This window comes from Mercurialis annua, linkage group LG2 (genome assembly GCF_937616625.2).
Source record: "Mercurialis annua linkage group LG2, ddMerAnnu1.2, whole genome shotgun sequence".
NCBI classification, from domain to species: domain Eukaryota; kingdom Viridiplantae; phylum Streptophyta; class Magnoliopsida; order Malpighiales; family Euphorbiaceae; genus Mercurialis; species Mercurialis annua.
This window is the reverse complement of record NC_065571.1, coordinates 24,347,081-24,370,960: the sequence shown is the minus strand read 5'-3', so window position 1 is coordinate 24,370,960 and position 23,880 is coordinate 24,347,081.

Genomic DNA, 23,880 nt, shown 5'->3' with positions numbered 1-23,880 from the left:
ACCCATCCTTCTTCTTGACAAACAACACAGGAGCACCCCACGGAGAAGTACTCGGTCTGATAAAACCACTATCAAGCAATTCCTGTAACTGTTCCTTCAACTCTTTCAGCTCTGCAGGAGCCATCCGATACGGAGGTATAGAAATAGGAGCTGTCCCCGGAGCGACATCAATACAGAAATCGATGTCACGATCAGGTGGTAATCCAGGCAACTCCTCTGGAAACACATCAGTGAACTCATTCACTATCGGAACACTATGCACGTCACCACTGTCGCCCTCTAAATCACGAACCACTGCTAAGAAAGCTTGGCAACCCTTGCCCATCATACGCTTGGCCTTGATCGCCGAAATTAGATTCTTAGGTGCTTCTGTCTTTTCTCCTTGGAAGGAAAAAGGCATATCACCAGGAATCCCAAATAATACCGACTTCCCTCGACAGTCGATAGAAGCAAAATGGCGTGAAAGCCAATCCATCCCCAAGATGACATCAAAAGATAACACGTCAAGCATAGTCAAATCAGCACTAAGATCCCTACCATGTATAACCACAGAACAAGACGGATAGACCACGTCCACCACAACACTATCGGACAAAGGCGTAGATACAGATAAAGGCTCTAACAACCTAGATGGTGTCACACCCAACTTAGCAGCAAAACTCGAAGAAACAAAAGAGTGTGTTGCACCCGCATCAAATAAGACCAAAGCATCTACAAATGAAATGGGAATAATACCTTGCACCACGGCGTTTGATGCACGAGCATCCTGAGAAGTCAGAGCAAATACTCTGGCCTGACCCTGTCCCTGCTGCGGTGCCTGAGAAGAACTGTAGCTACCCGAGCCTCTACCACCGTTCCCACGGCCACCAAAACCACGCCCTCCTGAACCACGGCCCCGTTGGCCACCAAATGAAGCGGCAGGTTGAGAATACCCTGCCGAAGGAGTGAAAACGGGTCTCTGCTGCTGAAAGAACGGCTGAGCAACACTAGCCGATGACATCTGTTGTCCAGATGACGGACACTCCCTAGCAAAGTGACCCTGCTGGCCACAAGCATAGCAACTACCTGGTGCCACTGTGCACTTTCCCGAATGTCTGCGCCTGCAGTTCTGACAAAACGGGACGCTAGAAGTACCACTATAACCGCGACCAGATCCACGGCTACTCCCACTGTAACCAGAACTGTGAGAATACGGCTGATACCCTTTTTAAACACCCCATTTCTGACTCTTGTACTGGGAAGGCTTGTGCTGATAGCTGCTGCTACCACCCTGCTGTCCACTACTCTGAAAACCGCCGCTCGCCTTCTTCGTCTCAGTCATTTTCCCAAAGTGCAGTAAATTTGCCTCCATCCGACGGGCACTGTCCACTACAGCAGAAAATTCCTTGGTCGTCTCAGTCAGAAGGCTAATAAAGTCAGCACCCAGACCCTTTACGTATCTGTCGTTCACCCTCTGCTGTTCAGTCTGCAGATCTGGGGCAAAGCGACTCAGTCTCACAAACTCAGTAGTGTACTCATGTACTGATCTGTCTCCTCTCCTCAGAACCAGCAGTCTGTCTCTGAAACCCTCTGTCACTGAGAAAGGCAGATAAAATTCCTTGAATTCAGTCACAAAGTCCGCCCATGTAATTGTAGCCATAACTGCGCGAATCTCCCTGCGAAACCAGTCATTTGCAGCACCCTTCAAGGACATCTCTACTAGCATAACGGTCTGTCTCTCAGAAGCCTGTAGTCTCTGAGCATTTCGCTCAACCTCCTCCAGAAAATCTAGGGCGTCGCCGTCGCCCGCAAACTCAGTTGGCTTCAGCCTCAAATAAGCCAACACCAAGTCTTTGTCAGCGATTCCAGCACCACCAACCGCAACACCACCAGACTGTGGTACTTGTTGCTGCACAATCTGTCCCAGCATAGCATACTGGTTTTGCATGGCGATCTGTCCCGCCTGCAGTTGCACTTGATTATTCTGGAGTGCAGTGATTCCGGCTAAAAACGTCGTGAAGTCAAACGGGTCAATAGGAGCTTGTAGTACACCTGGTGCCTGAACGCCTGCACCACCACGTCCCCTACCTCTGCCTCTAGCAGCATGACCTCTGCCACCCCGACCTCTGCCAGCTCGGCCTCTACCAGCCGGAACTCCACCTGCACGTCCCCTGCCAACTTGAACCTCTGGTTCATGCTGGTCAACCTCAGTCGACATAGCGTCATCAGCTTCAGCCTCAGCCTGAGCTGCAGCACACCTACGAGTATTCATTCCTAAGAATGAAACAAACAAATCTCAAACAATGCCCACTTGGCAACTCCCAGAGTATAATTTAATAGTTCACAAATCAACAATTTATCCAGAGTAATAACACTAACATTCCAGAGAAAATCAAAAATTTCGCAAATAAAACATTAGTAACACATAAGACCGACTCAAACATCCCTAAAGGTGAAGGTAGAAAATTTTGAAAACAAAAGATGACGTTTCAAAAGACAAAACTTGTATCCTAATTCCGCAGTAGATCCTATGACATAACAGTAACACTTAACATGCCTTAAAGCGATAAACAGGTAACATGCAAAAAAAATTTGGCCTTAGTTCGAAACTAAAGCTCTGATACCAACTTTGTCACGACCCAATATCATGAATCGTGACCGGCGCTAGGGTATGGGTATGGTTGTACCAAAACCCGTAGCAAGCCTTGCGGAAATCAAATGAACATTTAAACCTGCAGAAAAACTGCTCGGGGGCAACCGAGACTCCAACTTAAGTCTAGCAATTTATAATACAGTTCTATTATAAATAACTTAAATATCTGAAATGCTCAACAGCATGCCTTAAATATAATAATAAAATATTCCAGTGTAAATATGCTAAAAATAAACAATCGGTCTAATCGATAATCCCAATGCAATAACAAATGTAATATATAAACTAGCTCTACTGCGGTCTAAGAGTTCGAAAATAGAAACTAGTTTAATAACATAAAAACCTCCAAGGAATCAAAAGAATCGGAGTGGACCGGCTTTCAAATCATAAACCTGGAAAATTTGGGAAAACAATGGTGTCAGATATACTGAGATGAGTTCGCAATACTATTTACATTTATTAAGTTTAAAACCCTTAAATCAAAACATTTTTATACTAATATAATATGATTATGGAAAAACAGTATTGAAATGATCCCAGCGTAAGTATGACATAGCATACTGATAAACCCAGAGTGGACGGGAACAAATCCTCGTCATAAATATATACCAGCGTAAGAAAGACTTAAGTCTGCCGTTTCCCAGAGTACTTACCGGTGCACACAGTCTCGATACAAGCCTATCGAGCAGCTCGTTTCAATCCAGTTCCATAATCCGTAAAAACAGTTCACAAACATTTATAATATTAAAATACGATGCGGTACTTAATAAAGCGGTAAATAGCACTACAAACTCACTGCTTGCTTATCCACGTAAGTCTTGGCAACAGCTAACCCTGCGTAGACTCCGTAGCACGAGCAGTCGACGGGTCTAAAACATAATATAAGTTAAATTCCGAACAACCCCTATCTCTAAGAATACTAGACTCCACATAGGACTAGCATTGCAACCAACAATCAAACAAGGTAATCAAAGTACAACTAAACATCCATACAACTAATTATCCAAATAAGGCAAGTTCAGTTTAGGTGAGTTCATATCATTAAAAAAAACAAAACCAAAGTCTTACATACTTAAATAATCTTCAAAATAATAACAGTTCCCAAAGTAGTGTGTTGGCCTTACTGCAGTATAGCCTAACACAACATGTCGGAAGACCACGTCTAACCCGACCCAACCATAAACCAAATTTAAAGCCAAAGTCTTTAATCAAACCTTAAATGAAACCAAATTCAGTTTTTAAATAAGAACTCACACCGAAACTTAATAATGCCATAAACAATTAAGCTTGCTAACACTTAGGAAGTAGCACCCCAAGTACATTGAAATATAACACCTTAAATAGAATCAATAAGATTCAACATCTTTTAAGTATCAACTTGAAAATAGAATAAATCAATCAAAACCTTACATGACAAATAACACTCTTATATGCCTTATATAGTTTAATCAAAATCAAACCACAACCTAAGATAGAACTAACATCCTGAAATAAGTTAAAACCAATTAGTAAATAATTTCCAGCCCATAGTAACTTGATTAAAATCACCCTAAGTATGTCTCAAAGCTAGGGCAAAACCACAACACTTAGCAAATTAAGCCAACAACCAAAAGAGACCCAAAGTATTCGATTTTACTTTATAAAATAAATTCTTAAACTTACAAATTTCCAGCCACATATCTATGTTCTTAAAACAGCGATTTAAACCATCAAAACCATATTTAACATATGTTTTAGCCATTAGACAATTACCTCAAATCACTCAATGAAACAATTGTTAACAAACACCCTTTTAACCTTTTTAAAAGAAATTTCCAGATTTAGTTTTTAAATCAAAACAGAGTTTAGTCCAAAAACCTTAATCAAATGCAACACTAATCTACTAAAACAATTTCTCCAAGCCACCCAAAGTATTGATAAGTATCTAACACCCTATGATTCATTCGCTTGAAATTTCCAGATTTGAATAGAGTTTCAAAACAGAATTTACAACACAAAAATGTTAGCAATTTGATAAACCTTTCAATTGTAACATCTAAACCAAACCACCCAAGTTACAAGTAATATGAACAAGCCAATAGCACCTTTAATCAACCATTTACAGATTTAAAATCAATACAAACAGAAAATATACTCAAACCACCCAATGTATCGAATCCAATCGAAAAGCTAACAATCTTAACAACACAAAATAAGGGATTAGATCTACTAACCTTATGAGATAATACACAACAAGAAAACCCAGCAATAAGAACAATCCAAACCAGCCTAAGAACGAACAACAACCCAAAGCTAATGAGCACAAAACCCAAGGATAGATAAAATATGAATTAAACCTTAAAGAAATGATGAAAATACTTACTAATGATCACCAAAGGCTTAGGAATAGGTGGAATATGAAAATCAGAGAGTATGTGCCGTTTTAGGGTTTTTAGAAAAGTGTAAAATCAGTTTAGGTCGAATTAGGTGAGTTTAAATAGAAATCAGCGAACTGCACAATGCACGCGTCGCGCCCGCTACACCTCCTTCGCGCCCGCGATACATGAATCGCGCCCGTGATTCATGCATATCGCGCCCGCGAAATGCTACTGCCTCCGATGAAATTTTGAGATTTTGAAATTTAAATCGAAAACGTTTCAAACTCCGAGGTTACTTCTAATACATCTTAAAACACATTTTAAAAGGTTTGGAACCTTCGACACGCGAATCTAAGTGGTCGAACCATTCAATGAACCCAAGGTATCGTTTGGGCTAACGGAACAAGTTAGAAAAAATACGGGGTGTTACATATACTAATAGTCTCATGTTTAAGGTATGCTAATGCTTATGCTTTTTTTTATATCGTTCATGATATACTTTTGCTTTATCAAATCTATGAATATGAAGAAGGAGCTTACCCTGCAAAATCAGGTTTTTTTAGATATAGGAGCTCTTAGTTTATGATTGTTCAGGTAGATACATAATAAAATTCTATTTTAAGGAATGAGATTGTGTTTAAAAATATATAAATGTTTAAGACTGTTCAATGCTAGATAATTATTCTTATTTTCATATTCTAATAGTCTTTGTTTTGCTTTGTTTGGCTTATGCTAAAATGCAACCTACTAAAGCAAAAAACAAATTGGGGTCAAATTTAAGGCCTAGAAAGTTGAAGTACATAAATTTAGGTGAGATTGCTGGAAAACAAAGGCAAAGAGACAGAAAAATAGAAGAGAAGAGGAGATTATCTGATGATGTGTCCTATCCCGAGCTAGGAGCATGTGGTCGTGCGGCTGCTGCCGCTGTCGAAGCGGGTGCGGCTGCTGCCGCTCCAGCTACTGGAAAATACGCCCTGCCTAGATACCATCGGGACAAAGAAGCCCCAATCAGTGTTGGCTCTAGGAAGGCTCCTTCGGAACCAAGACAGTGGACTAATGGGGGTGCTAGGCAAGTACCTGCAGTAGATGGAGACCGCTAGGGCAGTTGGCAACCTCCTCCTATCTCTGACAGTTGGCAAGTACCTAAAGTAATCGAAAAGTATGGCGTTGAAGACAATTAGTATTGTCTTAGTTTATTTCAACTTTCTGTTAAATATTATTAATTTTAGATTCTAGTAAAATGTTTGTTACTTATCATTTACAAATTCAGTATTACTGTGCTTTTTTATTTTCATAAAAAAATGAAATTTGTCATTGAGATTGTATTGTGGTCTTAAGTAATTTTTTCTGAATCTTGCTTGTTATGCCTAATTTTTTTAATTGGGTAGAGTTTCTATGACAAATATTTAACACTTATTCAATAGTCAAATTTCTTGGCTGTATAATGCTGTTGTGGACCATATGTTTATAATCTCTTTGGGCCTGAACGAATTAGTCAACCAGTAACTACAAAAATGACTAGATTTACCGGTTTGAGCTGCTTCATATAGGAATGATGTTGGTTTAAACCATCCTGAAGATCCTAACCCACTTGGTGATAGTTGGCGCATTGGCAACTCACAATACAGTTGGTCATCTTCTAGAGCAGGTAGTATATTTTAAATTACATTTATTTTATCTTGATTGTTGAACGCATAAACAAACCCTTATGCCTTTTTTGAAATTGTTGAGAATAATAAGCCAAACTTGATTAGCAGTAGGATTACATTTTAATGTTTAATTAGAAAGTGTATCTCATTTTTAATCTACAATTGGATAAGGAGTTATATGTGTTTATCCTTCTAGTCATGGATTTGTTTGTGCCTTTTACTGAAGTAGTTGTTGCCATAAGTCTGAAACTTCTTGTTATAAAATAGGCGCTTTACAAACAGAGTCTTCCACAAGAAATGCATATAGTAAGGGCAATAGAAGTTCAGTTGTTCCACCACGTGATACTCCTTTGCCACAACCGTCTGAGCTTGTGCAAGATAACTCAATTGGTATTATTTTTAATTATTGAGAATGAAATGAATTGTAGTTTTTCTTTTTCTTTTTTAAAATACATCATGTATGGAAGTATGTATTCACTTTATTTATATTTATTTGACGATTCAGGTGGTGTAAAAAAATGAAAAAATGGCGAGGAAGGAATATGTTAAAAGAAGTCGCTTGCTTAAAAAGAGGGGAGAAGTTGAATGTAATATTTTACAACAATCGTGCAGCTTCACAGAATCATAAATGCTTTACGAGACATTTGGGGAAAATGATTCGTGATCGTCAAATTTGTCCATTAAATGTTAAATCATGGAGGGAGATTCCTGAAGAGAGAAAGAACCACTTGTAGGATTCGGTCACGGTATTAATATATTTAATTTTATTTTTTTTCTTTATTCGACCTGCTGATTTGCTTTCTTTTATTTCATTACAAATCGACTCTAGTTTGGTTTCAGAATATGTCAAGAGTTACCTGTATTGAAGTTGTTTCTAGAGCTATGAAACTTTGATAGGATTAGAGATATTTTTGTTGTCTCCATAATTAAAATGATTAGTGATAGTAAGCTGTTTCGATAATTAAAATGATTAATGATATGGCAGTTTTTGCATCCTTGTTACTTGACCACTTTTCATGTATATGTTTTCCTTTTAAGAAATCTTTTATAGGAAAAGTTTGAGGGTGATGAGCTATTAGATCATCGAGATGATGTCCTCAACCATATGAGAGAGTTATGGAATAAATAGAGGGGAAAGATGCATTTATCATATGTAAAAGACATGCCATAACAAGAAGCATTGAAAATTGTGCCTAAAGGTGTACATAAAGACGATTGGAAATGGTTGGTGAAGAATTATTACTTTGACGAAAAATATATGGTATGATCCACTTCTAAACTCAAATAAATTTATGTAAGGTATGTTCTAATTTTTTGTTTTGTTTCTGTTCCCTTCCTCTTACATGTTTAATTTTATATATTTTAGGAAGTAAGCCTCCGCAATTCACATCGTAGATCCACTTCTAAACTCAAATAAATTTATGTAAGGTATGTTCTAATTTTTGTTTTTTTTCTGTTCCCTTCCTCTTACATGTTTAATTTTATATATTTTAGGAAGTAAGCCTCCGCAATTCATATTGTAGATCCAAGTTAACAATGCCACATCGTACGGGAAGCAAGCCCATAAGAGAGCTAATTTATGAAATGGTAATCCACATTAAATTACTATTTCTATTTATTTTTAATTTTCTAATAACTTTTATAATTTGTGAAGGGAGGTAAAGATGGTAACCCACCAGACCCCGCTGTTGTATTTTATGAAACTCAAAATATGGATGGAAAGCTGATTGAACCTGAAACAATTGAAAAATATGTATGTTGTTAATTATATGTCTGCTGGTTTTTCTCATCATTACTACTAAACTTGAAATATTTTGGTCTTTATGTTAATGTTCTCTTTTAAATATTATCTTAAAATGTAGGAAGAAATTCAAGATGTCATACGCTCAGAGCCATCTTTTTCTCGTATACAAATACTTGAGAATCTTTATGGACGTCAGACTCATAATCATGTGATTGATTATGGCGGTGGAGTAAAGCGAAAAGATTAGGATGGCTCATGTTCTAAAAAAGCTGAACTTGAAGAAGAAAATCGCTCAATGAAAGTTCGCTTATGTTCATTAGAAGATGAATTACAAAAGCTCAAGAAAATGTTCTTATCTCAGCAAACCAATAACTTTCACCCTCCGTCTTCTCCACCCGCAGCATAAGACTTTATGAATTAAAGCACATTGCAGGTATGTGATTATTTCAGGTGGTATAATTGTTTTCAAAAGTAGCTTACGACTTAATGATATTAGATTGCATAGCTAGTGCTGGTATGCGTAGTTTTAAGTATCAATTTTCAAATTAAAATGTTTGAGTTTAAGCATTATTGTTTACAAAATCCACCTTATGTTTTTATTTTTCTAGTTTGTTGCCTTTTGTTTATACATGCTAAATTAGTAGAAAGATTAGATTCTGATATAATATGTGGCATGACTTTGCACTAATTCAATTTGATGAACTCTTGCGTGGTTTATTTCAATTGTTGCCGAGCAACAAAATGTACTTAAAGATAAGGAAAAAATCATGTAAGTTCTGAAATGAGGAAAGTGAATTTTTGAATGCAGAAAATTTTTAGGCAGTAACGAGAGAATTGGAGATATTGAATTGCTGAGTGTGATTAAGTGTGGCTGTGTAGGCATAGACTAGTGGCATTTAATATTATAAGTACTGGTAGATTAAATTTATAACTGAGAATGAGAATTAAAATTGCACTTGATACAGGTGCTTGTTTATGGAATAATAACTTTAAAAAATTTATTGTAGTGTGGCTCCTGTTATCTATTGCAATATTGTTTCTTGTCATATTCTTATTTGTTCAATAATAGAATGTGATGCGGAACTATCAATGGGTATTAGTTGTGTGTATTACTCTGTTTTACATGTCAAAACTGTTTATGGTGACTTGTTTGCATATCTTGAATGTTTATAGGGTTTTGAAACTTGATTGAAATTTTGGTTGGAGACTAATTTGTTGAAGTAAAATTAGTGTCAATTAAGTTGAAATGTTTGTTTTCAAATGATGCAACTTATCTTTTGTCGTTCTCTCTTTTATTTTAACTTCTTTATACCAATTATATAATATAGTTATAATCCATGATTTTTTAATTATTACAGGGGGACGACAAACAACGCCTAGAGAAAGTCAAGTATCAAGAATTGTTTTTTTTTTTGGCTTAATTCCCTAAAAAATCCCCACCTTGCATTTTTTTTTTCGTTTATACCCTGACCTTGTAAAAACACTATTTGTACCCAATTTTGAGTTTTTATGTTTCATCTCTACCCAAAAGCATTAAATTGTACTCTTTTCATTTGAGAAAGAGTTTAAAACAATCCTTCATTTTTAACCTATATACTAATTAGATGTTAATGTTATTAATAGTATAAAAATACCATGTTCTTCAAAAAAAATTAAAAATAATAATAATTTTTTGGCCTAATTACTTAAAAAACCCTCACCTTATAACATTTTTTCGTTTATACCCTCACGTAGGAAAAGGTTCATTTGTACTCTCTTTTTGATTTTTCGTTTTCATCTCTACCCTAAAATTTAAATTTTTGACAATTAAATTAATTAAAGAATGAAAACATTATAAATGATTAATAATATTAATGTTTAATTAGTATATAAGTTAAATATAAAGGATCATTTTGAATATTTTTTCAAATGAAAAGAGGTCAAATTATCTTTTTAAGGTAGAGATGAAAAAAAAAATCAAAAAAGGGTACAAATGAACTTTTTCCTAGGTCAGGGTATAAACGAATAAATATTACAAGGTGGGTTTTTTTAGTAATTAGGCCTAATTTTTTTCAAAAGTATTTCCGAATTTTTTTTTAATTTTTTTAATTTTTTAAAATTTTTTAAAATTTTTTTAAAAAATATTTTCGACAAAAGAATTAAAAATAATAATAATTATTTTAATTATTTTATTATTTTATAAAATTAAAAAAATTAATTAATTATTTGGATGTATTTGATTATTTTTTAAATTTAAGGATTTATTTGTATTTTTTAAAATAGAAAAAAGTATGTTTTAAACTCTTTTTCAAATGAAAAGAGTACAATTTAATGCTTTTGGGTAGGGATGAAACATAATAACCCAAAACTGGGTACAAATGGTGTTTTTACAAGGTAAGAGTATAAACGAAAAAAAAGTGCAAGGTGGGGGTTTTTTAAGGAATTAAGCCTTTTTTTTGAATATAGGCACTTTTTTCATGGATAAACTTGCACTACTAGAAAAACTGGTTATAGTGACGGAAATTTGTGACGGAAAAAAGCCGTCACAAATTTGTGACGGATTAGTGAAGATTTTGTGACGGATTTTAAATTTGTGACGGATTTTTTGACGGAAAATGCCGTCACAATATTTGTGACGACAATTTCTGTCACAAATCCGTCACAAATATTAGTGACGGAAAATCTATCACAAAACCGTCACATGTTGTGACGGGTTTGTGACGGTTTTTCTGTCACAAATATTTTGTGACGGAAAAATCCGTCACAATATTTAAATAGTTATTGTTTGGCATATTTCCGTCACAACAGTTCATTATTTCTGTCACAATTTAAGTAAGAAATAACGATTTTTGGCAAAGTTGGGGTTAATGTTGCTGCAGTTTCCTCTCTTTAAACAATTTCAAAATTAGGGTTTTTGGCAAAATAACAAATCTCCTCCTTGCTTATCACTGATTCCGTTCCACCGCTACAAATGTTATTGCCTCTAACTTCGTTCCTCCACTTTTGCTCTTTCCGCCTTCTCCGCCGCTGACTCCGTTGTAATAATCATAGGAAGAATACATTGTTTCGTGTTCTCCGCCGCTGACTCCATTCGTCCGCCGCTGCTGTCGCCGCCACCTCTGTTGCTTATCAAGTCGCCTCTTAAACTTCCTCTCTTCGTCCTCATCTCTTTCATACCTTTAATTGATTCAGGTACTTTCTCTTCTTAATTTTTCCAAACACTTCATGTATAGTTATTTGTCATTCCAGTTTTTAATTTTAAGATTGGATTCTTCGTCCCTCAGAATGAACGAGCGGAAGTTGAAAGGGCGCTTAACGTAGACTGTACAATTTCAGGGCGCTTAACCCATCTTCCACAATCCTTTCATACCTCCACTTATGATGGTAAATAACTATTAATATTGTTATTGTTTTTTTCCTTTTGCTTGTTATATTTCTAATTAATTAATTCTTTTTTTACCGTTTTCCAGTATTGGACTCGAATCCATGGAGGGAAACCTCAAACTCTGTATGTTTTTCTTTAATTTTATATTAACTGCTTGTTAAATTTGTTCCATAGGCAACGGCTGAGTTACTTTTTAATCATGAAACAGCAAAGTTGAGAGAGAGAGCTTGGGGTTTATTTTTTAAAGAAGAAAAATGGAGGCCTGAAAGGGGAAATTAGGCTAGATCAAGCCCTAATAAGTTCCAGATGTTGATGGAGGATATTAGGAAGGGTGTACTTGTAAGTATTTTTGTTTTTATTCTTTGTCATCTGGAATGAATTTTACTTTTGATCTTTATGTTTGTGCAAATTATTCTTCTTGATGAAGTTTTGATGCTTTAGTTTTTGATTCAAATGCTTTAGTTTTGATACAGATGCTTCATTTTTTATTTAAATGCTTGAGTTTTTTATTCTAATGCTTGAGTTTTTGGTTTAAAGATTTAGTTTATTGGTTCATTGTTCTAAAGGGTGACTGTCATTAGCTAATTAATTATGAATTAGGCATCAATTTTTTCAGTTGACATATATTATGAAGTTTCTGCTGGTTTGGTACTATACTTTTAGGCTGTCAATGCCTTTTAACATGTTTATATTAGGAAAAAGATCAATTTAACTTTTCTTGATTTTGCATATCAGTGAGATTTTGGATTAATTATAAGGCACTTATCTTTTATTCTTCAAGCCATCTTATTTGTCTTATTTAATCTTGAATGTGTTTGTTATTTGACAATATCTTTGATGTTAGAACTTGCTTGTTAAATGCACAATTTTCTTGGCGAAAATGCTGATTTCATTCAACTATGAAATTGTGGCCTCATATTTGAATTTTCTCAATCCTTATGAATTGTAACTAGAATGTGCAAGTTACATGTTAAATTCATCTTAGCATATTGCGTACATTATATGGTATGGTTATAACCTGCATATTAATTTGCAAATAAGTTTTATTGGTTTCCATTTAATTAATTAGAATTGGATACATTTGAGTAATTTTAGAAAACTGCGAGAATCTAATCTGATGCGAACTTTTGATTTTTTTTGCTTTTAGGCTGGCTTTGGTCTCTCATTGTTGTTATCTTGTTCTGTAATTAACTTGAGCTGCTAATATAATTGGTGTGTTTGTTTATAATTTATGCTTGATTCTTTACATATCTTCATGCAAAGTGTCCAAATAGATATATTGTTAAGTGATAGTAATTTCTTCTTTCCCTTAGGTCATAGAGCACTGCGACATAGTAGTGGTAGCTAATGTTCATTTGAAGAGCACTGATGCAGTTTTTGCACTTGTCCAGTCATTCTAGGTATAACTCAATGATTAGGATACATATGTATCTCTTAGGTAACTGTACTTATATATCTCTTGCAATTGTTCAAATAATCACTATTGTTTTTGACGTAAAATATAATCGCTGATCTTCTATCTTTGACGTAAAATATTTTTTTCTTGTCACTGTCCAGTCGAGTCACATTTTATCTCATCAAAAAAGCTTCTTTTGATATGCATACATTTGTGGTGCCATTAGGAACATCTTATGTGATTTCTATGGCATCTAATGTATGATTAGCCGTTACTCCTAATTTTTATCAATTAAACTCCTTGTTAAGATAGTATTTGTATACATTTGTCAAATGTTTTTCAAGTTTTCTTGAATTTTATGTTTGGCAGGCAAGTGATGTCCTTGCTATGGAGCTTTTACAGAAGGATGTCCGCCTTGCTGCTAGTGGAGAGTTAGAACGTGAGTAAATTCTTACTTTTTAGTGCTCTGTTTTTTTTCCAGTTGTCTGCCTATTGTTCTTATGAGATACTTGTTGGAACACACTGCAAGTAGTTTCATTGTTTGAAACTTTAAAAGATATGCGAGGAACTAGTTCAGTGATTAAAAAATTGTTATCAATTGATTGCTATCAGCTAGAATCATGAAGGGGAAATTAATTTTTCTCATTGTTTGCCCAAATGAATGTACATCATCAAGATTGGTGCTGTGGTACATCATCAAGATTGGCGCTGTGGTACATCATAAGGATTGGCGCTGTGGTACATCATCAATAGCTCCTGTATATTAGTAGTTATTCTTCTTTGTACGATGTTCCCCTGTATTAGTATTTTTGTTTATCTTTGTGTAATTTAATCAATGCTTCTTATGTCTTTATGTATATATAAACAATAATGTTTATAATTAATATAATTTACAAATTGATGGGTAGCATCTTTTTTGCAAGTTTTTCTTTTAATCATGCAATTTTAGATATTCGTTATATTTGTTAAGATAATTATTTCAATAAATCGAATATATAAATAATAATTTAAATTGTATATAATTAATTTAGTGACAAATTGGTGACAGAAAAGTCACTATTTTATAACTAATTATGTGACGGATTTATCCGTCACTAATTACAGTCTCTCACAAATCCGTCACTAATTTTTGACATTTGTGACGGCATTATCCGTCACTAATCCCAATCCGTCGCAAGTCCGTCACAAAATAATGACGGATTTGTGAAGGAAATTCCGTCACTAATTTTGTGACGGATTCTTCTATGTTGACCAAGAGCTTTTGTGATGGAATTTTCCGTCAAAATGCCGTCACTAATTTGTGACGGATTTCATTTTCCGTCACAAATTACTTGTGACGCCCAAAATGGTAACGGACAAAAATCCATCACAAATCCGTCACAAATGGCCGTTTGTGACGGATTTGTGACGGATTTTTCCTTCACAAACAGCCTGTTTTTTTGTAGTGTTGAAGTATTTTTGTTTTAAAAATATCTAGCCTCGGAGGTAAAACTATTTTGTGATTTTTTATTCCTAGAGGTCTTTTTAGATGATTAAGAATGATTTAAAATTTGTTAAATATTTAGTTACAATTTTAAATATAATTAGTTTGTGGAGTTGCAGCAATAGTATCTTTTTTATATTTTTTGTTTTAATTTTATGGCTTATGTTAAATTCATCTCATTGTATCATTAAACCCAAAAAATTGAAATTAATTCATAAATTTTTATAGCGTATTGCGACCGGATTTGAAGTCACAATAACTAAATATTCAATAAAAATTAATATTTTTACGACGGTATTTCGGTCACAAATAGTGTGAAATAACAGTCGCAACTAACAAAAATAATATATGAATTTTTAATATTAGAGACCGGATTTTGGTCATTAATACTGCAAATAATGCGGTCGTTATTATTATATTTATTATTGTGGAGTAGTAATAGCGAAAGGAAATCAGCCGCAAATGTGAATAAATCTGATCGCAATAACAACTTTTAGCGACCGCAATAACCTTTTTCCAAAAAAGCTTTTGCGAGCAAAACGAATTTTGGTCCCTAAATAATTTTAGAGCCAAGGCTTATAGCGACCACTGGCGATCGGGATATTACGGTCGCTAATAGTCAATAGCGACCGCATTGGGAGTTTTAGGGACTGAAATTCCGGTCGCTATTTAGTGTTTTACTTGTAGTGAAATCCAAACGTTTCACCGTTTTTAGAGATTTAAGCCAAACGTTTACAAAAATTACGAAACAAAACCAAACGATTCCTCATTTTAGGGATATAAGCCAAACGTTTATAAACGTCACGAAACAAATCCAAACGTTTTACCGTTTTAGCGATTTAAACCGAATGTTTACAACCATTACGGAACAAAACCAGACGTTTCACATTTTTAGCGATTTAAGCCAAACGTTTACAAACGCTACGAAACAAATCCAAACGTATCACCTTTTTAGCGATTGAAGCTAAACGTTTGGCTTAAATCGGTAAAATGGGCAAACGTTTGGATTTGTTTCGTAACGTTTGTAAACGTTTGGCGTAAATCGCTAAAAAGGTGGAACTTTTGGATTTGTTTCATAACATTTGTAAACATTTCGCTTAAATTGCTAAAACGTTAAAACGTTTGGATTTGTTTCGTAACGTTTGGCTTAAATTGCTAAAAAGGTGAAACGTTTGGATTTGTTTCTTCGCGTTTGTAAACGTTCAGCTTAAATCGCTAAAAAGGTGAAACGTTTGGATTTGTTTCGTAAAATTTGTAAACGTTTGGCTTAAATTTCTAAAAAGGTGAAACATTTAAATTTATTTCTTAACGTTTATAAACCTTTTTAGCGATTTAAGGCAACTGTTTACAAACGCGAAAAACAAATCCAAAAGTTTCACCTATATAGCCATTTAAGCCAAATGTTTACAAACGTTACAAAACAAATTTAAATGTATCACTTTTTTAGCAATTGAAGCCTAACGTTTGGCTTAAATCAGCAAAATGGGGAAACGTTTGGATTTGTTTCGTAACGTTAGTAAACGTTTGGCTTAAATCGCTAAAAAGGGGAAATTTTTGGATTTGTTTCGTAACTTTTGTAAATGTTTGGCTTAAATCGCTAAAAATGGGAAACGTTTGGATTTGTTTCGTAACGATTGTAAACGTTTGGCTTAAATCTCTAAAAGGTGAAACGTTTAGTTTTGTTTCGTAACATTTGTAAACGTTTGGCTTAAATCGCTTAGAAGGTGAAATGTTTGGATTTATTTTGTAACGTTTGTAAACATTTGGCTTAAATTGCTAAAAGGTGAAACGTTAAATTTGTTTCTTAACGTTTATAAGCCTTTTTAGCGATTTAAGCCAAACGTTTACAAACGCGAAGAAACAAATCCAAACATTTAGCCATTTAAGCCAAATGTTTATAAATGTTACGAAATAAATCTAAACGTTTCACCTTTTTAACGATTTAAGCCAAACATTTACAAACTTTACAAAACAAATGCAAACAATTCCCCTTTTAGCAATTTAAGCCAAACGTTTAAAAATATTACGAAACAAATCCAAACGTTTCATCTTTTTAGCGAATAAAGCCAAACGTTTACAAACTTTATGAAACAAATCCAAGCGTTTCACCGTTTTTGCAATTTAAGCCAAACGTTTACAAACGCTACGAAGCAAATCCAAACATTTCACCTTTTTAACGATTTAAGCCGAACGTTTACAAAGGTTACGAAACAAAACCAAGCATTTACAAATGTTACGAAAGAAATCCAAACATTTCACCTTCTTAGCGATTTAAGCCAAACGTTTACAAACGTTACAAAACAAATCCAAACGTTTCACCTTTTTATGATTTGAGCCAAACGTTTAAAAACGTTACGAAAAAAAACAAACGTTGACAAATGTTACGAAACAAATCCAAACGTTTCCCATTTTTAGCAATTTAAGTCAAACATTTACAGAATTTACGAAACAAATCCAAGCGTTTCACCTTTTTAGCAATTTAAGCCAAACGTTTACAAACGTTACGAAACAAATCTAAACGTTTCACCTTTTTAGTGATTTAAGCCAAAACGTTATGAAACAAATCCAAAGGTTTCACCTTTTTAGATATTTAAGCCAAACGTTTACAAACATTACTTAACAAATCCAAACGTTTCACCTTTTTAGAGATTGTAGCCAAATGTTTAAAAAGGCTACGAAAGAAAACCAAATGTTTCACCTTTTTTGCGAGTTAAGCCAAACGCTTAGAAACGTTACGAAATAAATCCAAACGTTTCCCCATTTTAACGATATAAGCCAAACAGTTAAAATGTTACGAAACAAAACAACACGTTTAAAACGATATGAAACAAATCCAAACGTTACCCGATTTTAGCGATTTAAGCCAAACGTTTACAAACGTTGCGAAACAAAACCAAATGTTTCACCTTTTTAGCGATTTAAGCCAAACGTTTACAAACGATATGAAACAAAACCAAATGTTTCCCATTTTTAGCAATTTAAGCCGAACGTTTTTAAATGTTACGAAACAAATCCAAACGTTTCACCTTTTTAGCGATTGAAGCCAAATGTTTATAAACGTTACGAAACAAAACCAAACGTTTCCCTTTTTTAGCAATTTAAGGCAAACGTTTACAAACGTTACGAAACAAATCCAAACGTTTCCCCGTTTTAGCGATTTAAGCATAATATTTACAAACATTACGAAACAAATCCAAATGTTTCACCTTTTAAGTAATTTAAGCCAAACGTTTAGAAACGTTTTGAAACAAATCTAAACGTTTCACCTTTTTAGCAATTTAAGCCGAACGTTTACAAACGTTACGAAACAAAACCAAACATTTCACCGTTTTAGCGATTTAAGCCACACGTTTACAAACGTTATGGAACAAAAACAAACGTTTTATATTTTTAGCGACTTAAGCCGAACGTTTTCAAACGTTACGAAACAAGACCAAACGTTTTACCTTTTTAGCGATTTAAGCCAAACATTTACAAACGTTACAAAATAAATCCAAACGTTTCCTCTTTTTAGCCAAACGTTTACAAATGTTACGAATCAAAACCAAACGTGTCACCTTTTTAGCGATTTAAGCAAAATATTTACAAACGTTACGAAACAAATCCAACTTTTTTAGCGATTGAAGCCAAACGCTTACAAATGTTATGAAACAAAACCAAACGTTTCCCTTTCAGCAATTTAAACCAAACGTTTACAAACGTTAAAAAACAAATCCAAAACGTTTCACCTTTTTAGTGATAGAAGCCAAACGTTTACAAATGTTACGAAACAAATCTAAACGTTTCGCCTTTTTAGCAATTTAAGCCAAACGTTTACAAATCAAACGATTCACCTTTTTTGCAATATAAGCCAAACGTTACGAAACAAATCCAAACGTTTCACCCTTTAAGCGATTTAAGCCAAACGTTTACAAACGTTACGAAACAAATCCAAACATTTAAGCTTTTTAGCGATTTAAGCCAAACGTTTACAAACGTTACAAAACAAATCCAAACGTTAACGAATGTTACGAAACAAATCCAAGCGTTTCACCCTATTAACAATTTAAGCCAAACGTTTACAAATGTTACGAAACAAATCCAAACGTTTGACCTTTTTAGCAATTCAAGCCAAACATTAACAAAGGTTATGAAGCAAAACCTAAAATTTCACCTTTTTAGTGATTTAAGCCAAACGTTTACAAACGTTCCGAAACAAATCCAAACGTTTCACCTTTTTACATTTGTAAGCTAAATGTTTACAAACGTTACGAAACAAATCCAAATGTAGCCAAATGTTTACAAACGTTACGAAAGAAAACCAAATGTTTCACCTTCTTAGCGATTTCAGCCAAACATTTACAAACGTTACGAAACAAATCCAAACGTTTCCCCATTTTAGCGATTTAAGCCAAATATTTAAAACGTTACGAAACAAAACAACACGTTTAAAACGATACGAAACAAATCGAAACATTTCACCATTTTGGAAATATATGCCAAACGTTTACAAACGTTACGAAACAAAACCAAACATTTCCCTTTTTTAGCGATTTAAGCCAAACGTTTACTAACGTTACGAAACAAAACCAAACGTTTCATATTTTTAGCAATTTAAGCCGAACGTTTTTAAACGTTACGAAACAAATTCAAACGTTTCACATTTTTAGCGATTGAAGTCAAATGTTTACAAACGTTACGAAACAAAACCAAACGTGTCCCTTTTTTAGCAATTTAAGCCAAAACCTTTATAAACGTTACAAAATAAATCCAAACGTTTCACATTTTTAGCAATTTAAGCCAAACGTTTGGAAACAAATCCAAACGTTCCCCCTTTTTAGAGATTAAGCCGAACGTTTACAAACGTTACGAAACAAAACAAAACGTTTCACATTTTTAGCGATTTAAGCCACACGTTTATAAACGTTACGGAACAAAAACAAATGTTTCACATTTTTAGCGATTTAAGCCGAACGTTTACAAATGTTACGAAACAAAACCAAACGTTCCCCCTTTTTAGAGATTTAAGCCAAACGTTTACAAACATTACAAAACAATTCCAAACGTTAACGAATTTTACGAAACAAATCCAAACGCTTCACCCTATTAACAATTTAAGCCAAACGTTTACAAACGTTATGAAACAAAACCAAATGTTTCCCCATTTTAGTGATTTAAGCCAAACGTTTACAAACGTTAGGAAACAAATCCAAGCGTTTCCCCTATTTAGCAATTTAAGCCAAACGTTTACAAATGTTACGAAACAAATCCAAATGTTTGACCTTTTTAGCAATTCAAGCCAAACGTTAACAAAGGTTATGAAGCAAAACCAAACGTTTCACTTTTTTAGTGATTTAAGCCAAACGTTTACAAACGTTCTGAAACAAATCCAAACGTTTCGCCTTTTTAGATTTTTAAGCTAAAGGTTTACAAACGTTATGAAACAAATCCAAATGTTTCACCTTTTTAGCGATTGTAGCCAAATGTTTACAAACGTTACGAAAGAAAACCAAATGTTTCACCTTCTTAGCAATTTCAGCCAAACGTTTACAAACGTTACGAAACAAATCCAAATGTTTCCCCATTTTAGCGATTTAAGCCAAATATTTAAAACGTTACGAAACAAAACAACACATTTAAAACGATACGAAACAAATCGAAACATTTCACCATTTTGGAAATTTATGCCAAACGTTTACAAATGTTACGAAACAAAACCAAACGTTTCCCCTCTTTAGCAATTTAAGGCAAGCGTTTACAAACGTTACGAAACAAATCCAAACGTTTCCCCGTTTTAGCGATTTAAGCCAAACCTTTACAAACGTTTCGAAACAAATCCAAATGTTTAACCTTTTTAGCAATTTAAGCCAAACGTTTAGAAACGTTTCGAAATAAATCCAAACGTTCCACCTTTTTAGCGATTTAAGCCTCACGTTTACAAACGTTACGAAACAAAAACAAACGTTTCACATTTTTAGCGATTTAAGCCGAACGTTTACAAAAGTTACGAAACAAAGCCAAACGTTTCACCTTTTTACCGATTTAAGCCAAACGTTTCCCCTTTTTAGCGATTTAAGCCGAACGTTTACAAATGTTACGATACAAAACAAAACGTTCCGCCTTTTTAGCGATTTAAGCCTCACGTTTACAAACGTTACGAAACAAAAATAAATGTTTCACATTTTTAGCGATTTAAGCCGAACGTTTACAAAAGTTACGAAACAAAGCCAAACGTTTCACCTTTTTACCGATTTAAGCCAAACGTTTACAAACATTACAAAAAAAATCCAAACGTTTCCCCTTTTTAGCTAAATGTTTACAAATGTTACGAAACAAAACCAAACGTGTCACCATTTTAACGATTTAAGCCAAACATTTACAAATGTTACGAAACAAATCCAAACGTTTCACCTTTTTAGCGATTGAAGCCAAACGATTACAAACGTTACGAAACAAAACAAAATGTTTCACAAACGTTACTAAACAAAACCATACATTTCCCCTTTTAGCGATTTAAGCCAAACGTTTACAAACGTTACAAAACCAATCCAAACATTTCACCTTTTTAGCGATTTAAGCCAAACGTTTACAAACTTTATGAAACAAATCCAAATGTTTCCCCTTTTTAGCAATTTAAGCCAAACGTTTAGAAAAGTTTCGAAACAAGTCCAAACATTTCACCTTATTAGCGATTAAGCCGAAAACATTTCACCTTTTTAGCGATTAAGCCAAACTTTTAGAAACGTTACGAAACAAAAGCAAACGATTCACCTTTTTAGCGATTTAAGCCACACTTTTACAAACGTTACGGAATAAAAACAAACGTTTTCCATTTTTAGCAATTTAAGCCGAACGTTTACAAAAGTCACGAAACAAAACCAAATGTTTCACCTTTTTAGCAATTTAAGCCAAACGTTTACAAACGATACGAAATAATTCCAAACTTTACACATTTTTAGCGATTTCAGCCAAACGTTTAAATAGATACGAAACCAATTTTAAAACGTTACAAAACAAATGCAAACGTTTCCCCTTTTTAGCAATTTAAGCCAAACATTTACAAATGTTACAAAACCAATTTAATCGTTTCACCTTTTTTAGCGATTTAAGCCAAACGTTTAAAACATTACGAAAACAAATCCAAACGTTTCATATTTTTAACGATTTAGCCAAACGTTTAAAAACGTTACGAAACAAAACCAAACGTTTAAAACGTTACGAAACAAATCCAAACGTTTCACATTTTTAGCGATTTAAGCCAAGTATTTAAAAAACTTAGGAAACAAAGCCAAACGTTTACAAACGCTACGAAACAAATCCAAACGTTTCACCTTTTTAGCGATTTAAGTCAAACGTTTACAAACGTTACGAAACAAAAACAAACGTTTACAAATGTTATGAAACAAATCCAAACGTTTCACCTTTTTAGTGCTTGAAGCCAACTGTTTAAAACGTTACGAAACAAATCCAAAAGTTTCCCATTTTTAGCAATTTAAGTCAAACGTTTACAAACGTTACGAAACAAAACCAAGAGTTTCACCTTTTTAGCAATTTAAACTAAACGTTTACAAACGTTACGAAACAAATCCAAACGTTTCACCGTTTTAGTGATTTAAACCAAATGTTTACTAACGTTACGAAATAAAGCCAAACGTTTCACCTTTTTAGATATTTAAGCGAAACGTTACACAAGTTACGAAATAAATCCAAACATTTCACCTTTTTAACGATTGTAGCCAAATGTTTAAAAACGTGACAAAAGAAAACTAAATCTTTCACCTTATTAGTGATTTAAGCCAAACGTTTACAAACGTTAAGAAACATATCCAAACATTTCCACATTTTAGTGATTTAAGCCAAACGTTTAAAACGTTACGAAACTAAACAACATGTTTAAAACGATACGAAACAAATCCAAACGTTTCACCATTTTAGAGATTTAAGCCAAACATTTACAAACGTTATGAAACAAAACCAAATGTTTCCCCTTTTTAGCGATTTAAGCCAAACGTTTACAAACGTTGCGAAACAAAACCAAACATTTCACATTTTTAGCGATTTAAACCGAACATTTTTAAACGTTACGAAACAAATCCAAACGTTTCACCTTTTTAGCGATTAAAGCCAAATGTTTACAAACATTATGAACAAAACCAAACGTTTCCCCTCTTTAGCAATTTAAGGCAAAAGTTTACAAATTGTACGAAACAAATCCAAACGTTTCCCCGTTTTAGCGAGTTAAGCCAAACATTTACAAACGTTACGAAACAAATCCAAACGTTTCACCTTTTTAGCAATTTAAGGCAAACCATTAGAAACGTTTCGAAACAAATCCAAACGGTTCACCTCTTTAGCGATTTAAGCCGAACGTTTACAGACGTTGCGAAAAAAACAAAACGTTTCACCTTTTTTGCAATTTAAGCCACACGTTTACAAACGTTACGGAACAAAAACAACCGTTTCACATTTTGAGCGATTTAAGCAGAACGTTTACAAATGTTATGAAACAGTACAAACGTTACGGAACAAAAACAACCGTTTCACATTTTGAGCGATTTAAGCAGAACGTTTACAAATGTTACGAAACAACGCCAAACGTTTCCCCTTTTCACCGATTTAAGCTAAACGTTTACAAATGTTACGAAAAAATCCAAACGTTTCCCCTTTTTAGCTAAATGTTTACAAAAGTTACGAAACGAAACCAAACGTGTCACCTTTTTAGCGATTTAAGCCAAACATTTACAAACGTTACGAAACAAATCCAAACGTTTCACCTTTTTAGCGATTGAAGCCAAACGCTTACAAACGTTACGAAACAAAACCAAATTTTTCACAAACGTTACGAAACAAAACTAAACGCTATTGGGGAAACGTTTGGATTTGTTTTGTAACGTTTCTAAATGTTTGGCTTAAATCGCTAAAAATGTGAAACGTTTGGATTTGTTTCGTAACGTTTGTAAACGTTTGGTTTAAATTGATAAAAAGGTGAAACGTTTGGATTTGTTTCGTAACATTTTAAAGGTTTGGTTTTGTTTCGTATCGTTTATAAACGTTTCGCTTAAATCGCTAAAAAGATGAAACGTTTGGATATGTTTTGTAACGTTTCCAAACGTTTGGGTTAATTCGCTAAAAAGGGGAAACATTTGGATTTGTTTCGTAACGTTTGTAAACATTTGGCTTAAATTGCTAAAAAGGTGAAACATTTGGATTTGTTTCGTAACGTTTGTAAACGTTTGGCTTAAATTGCTAAAAAGGGGAAACATTTTGATTTATTAT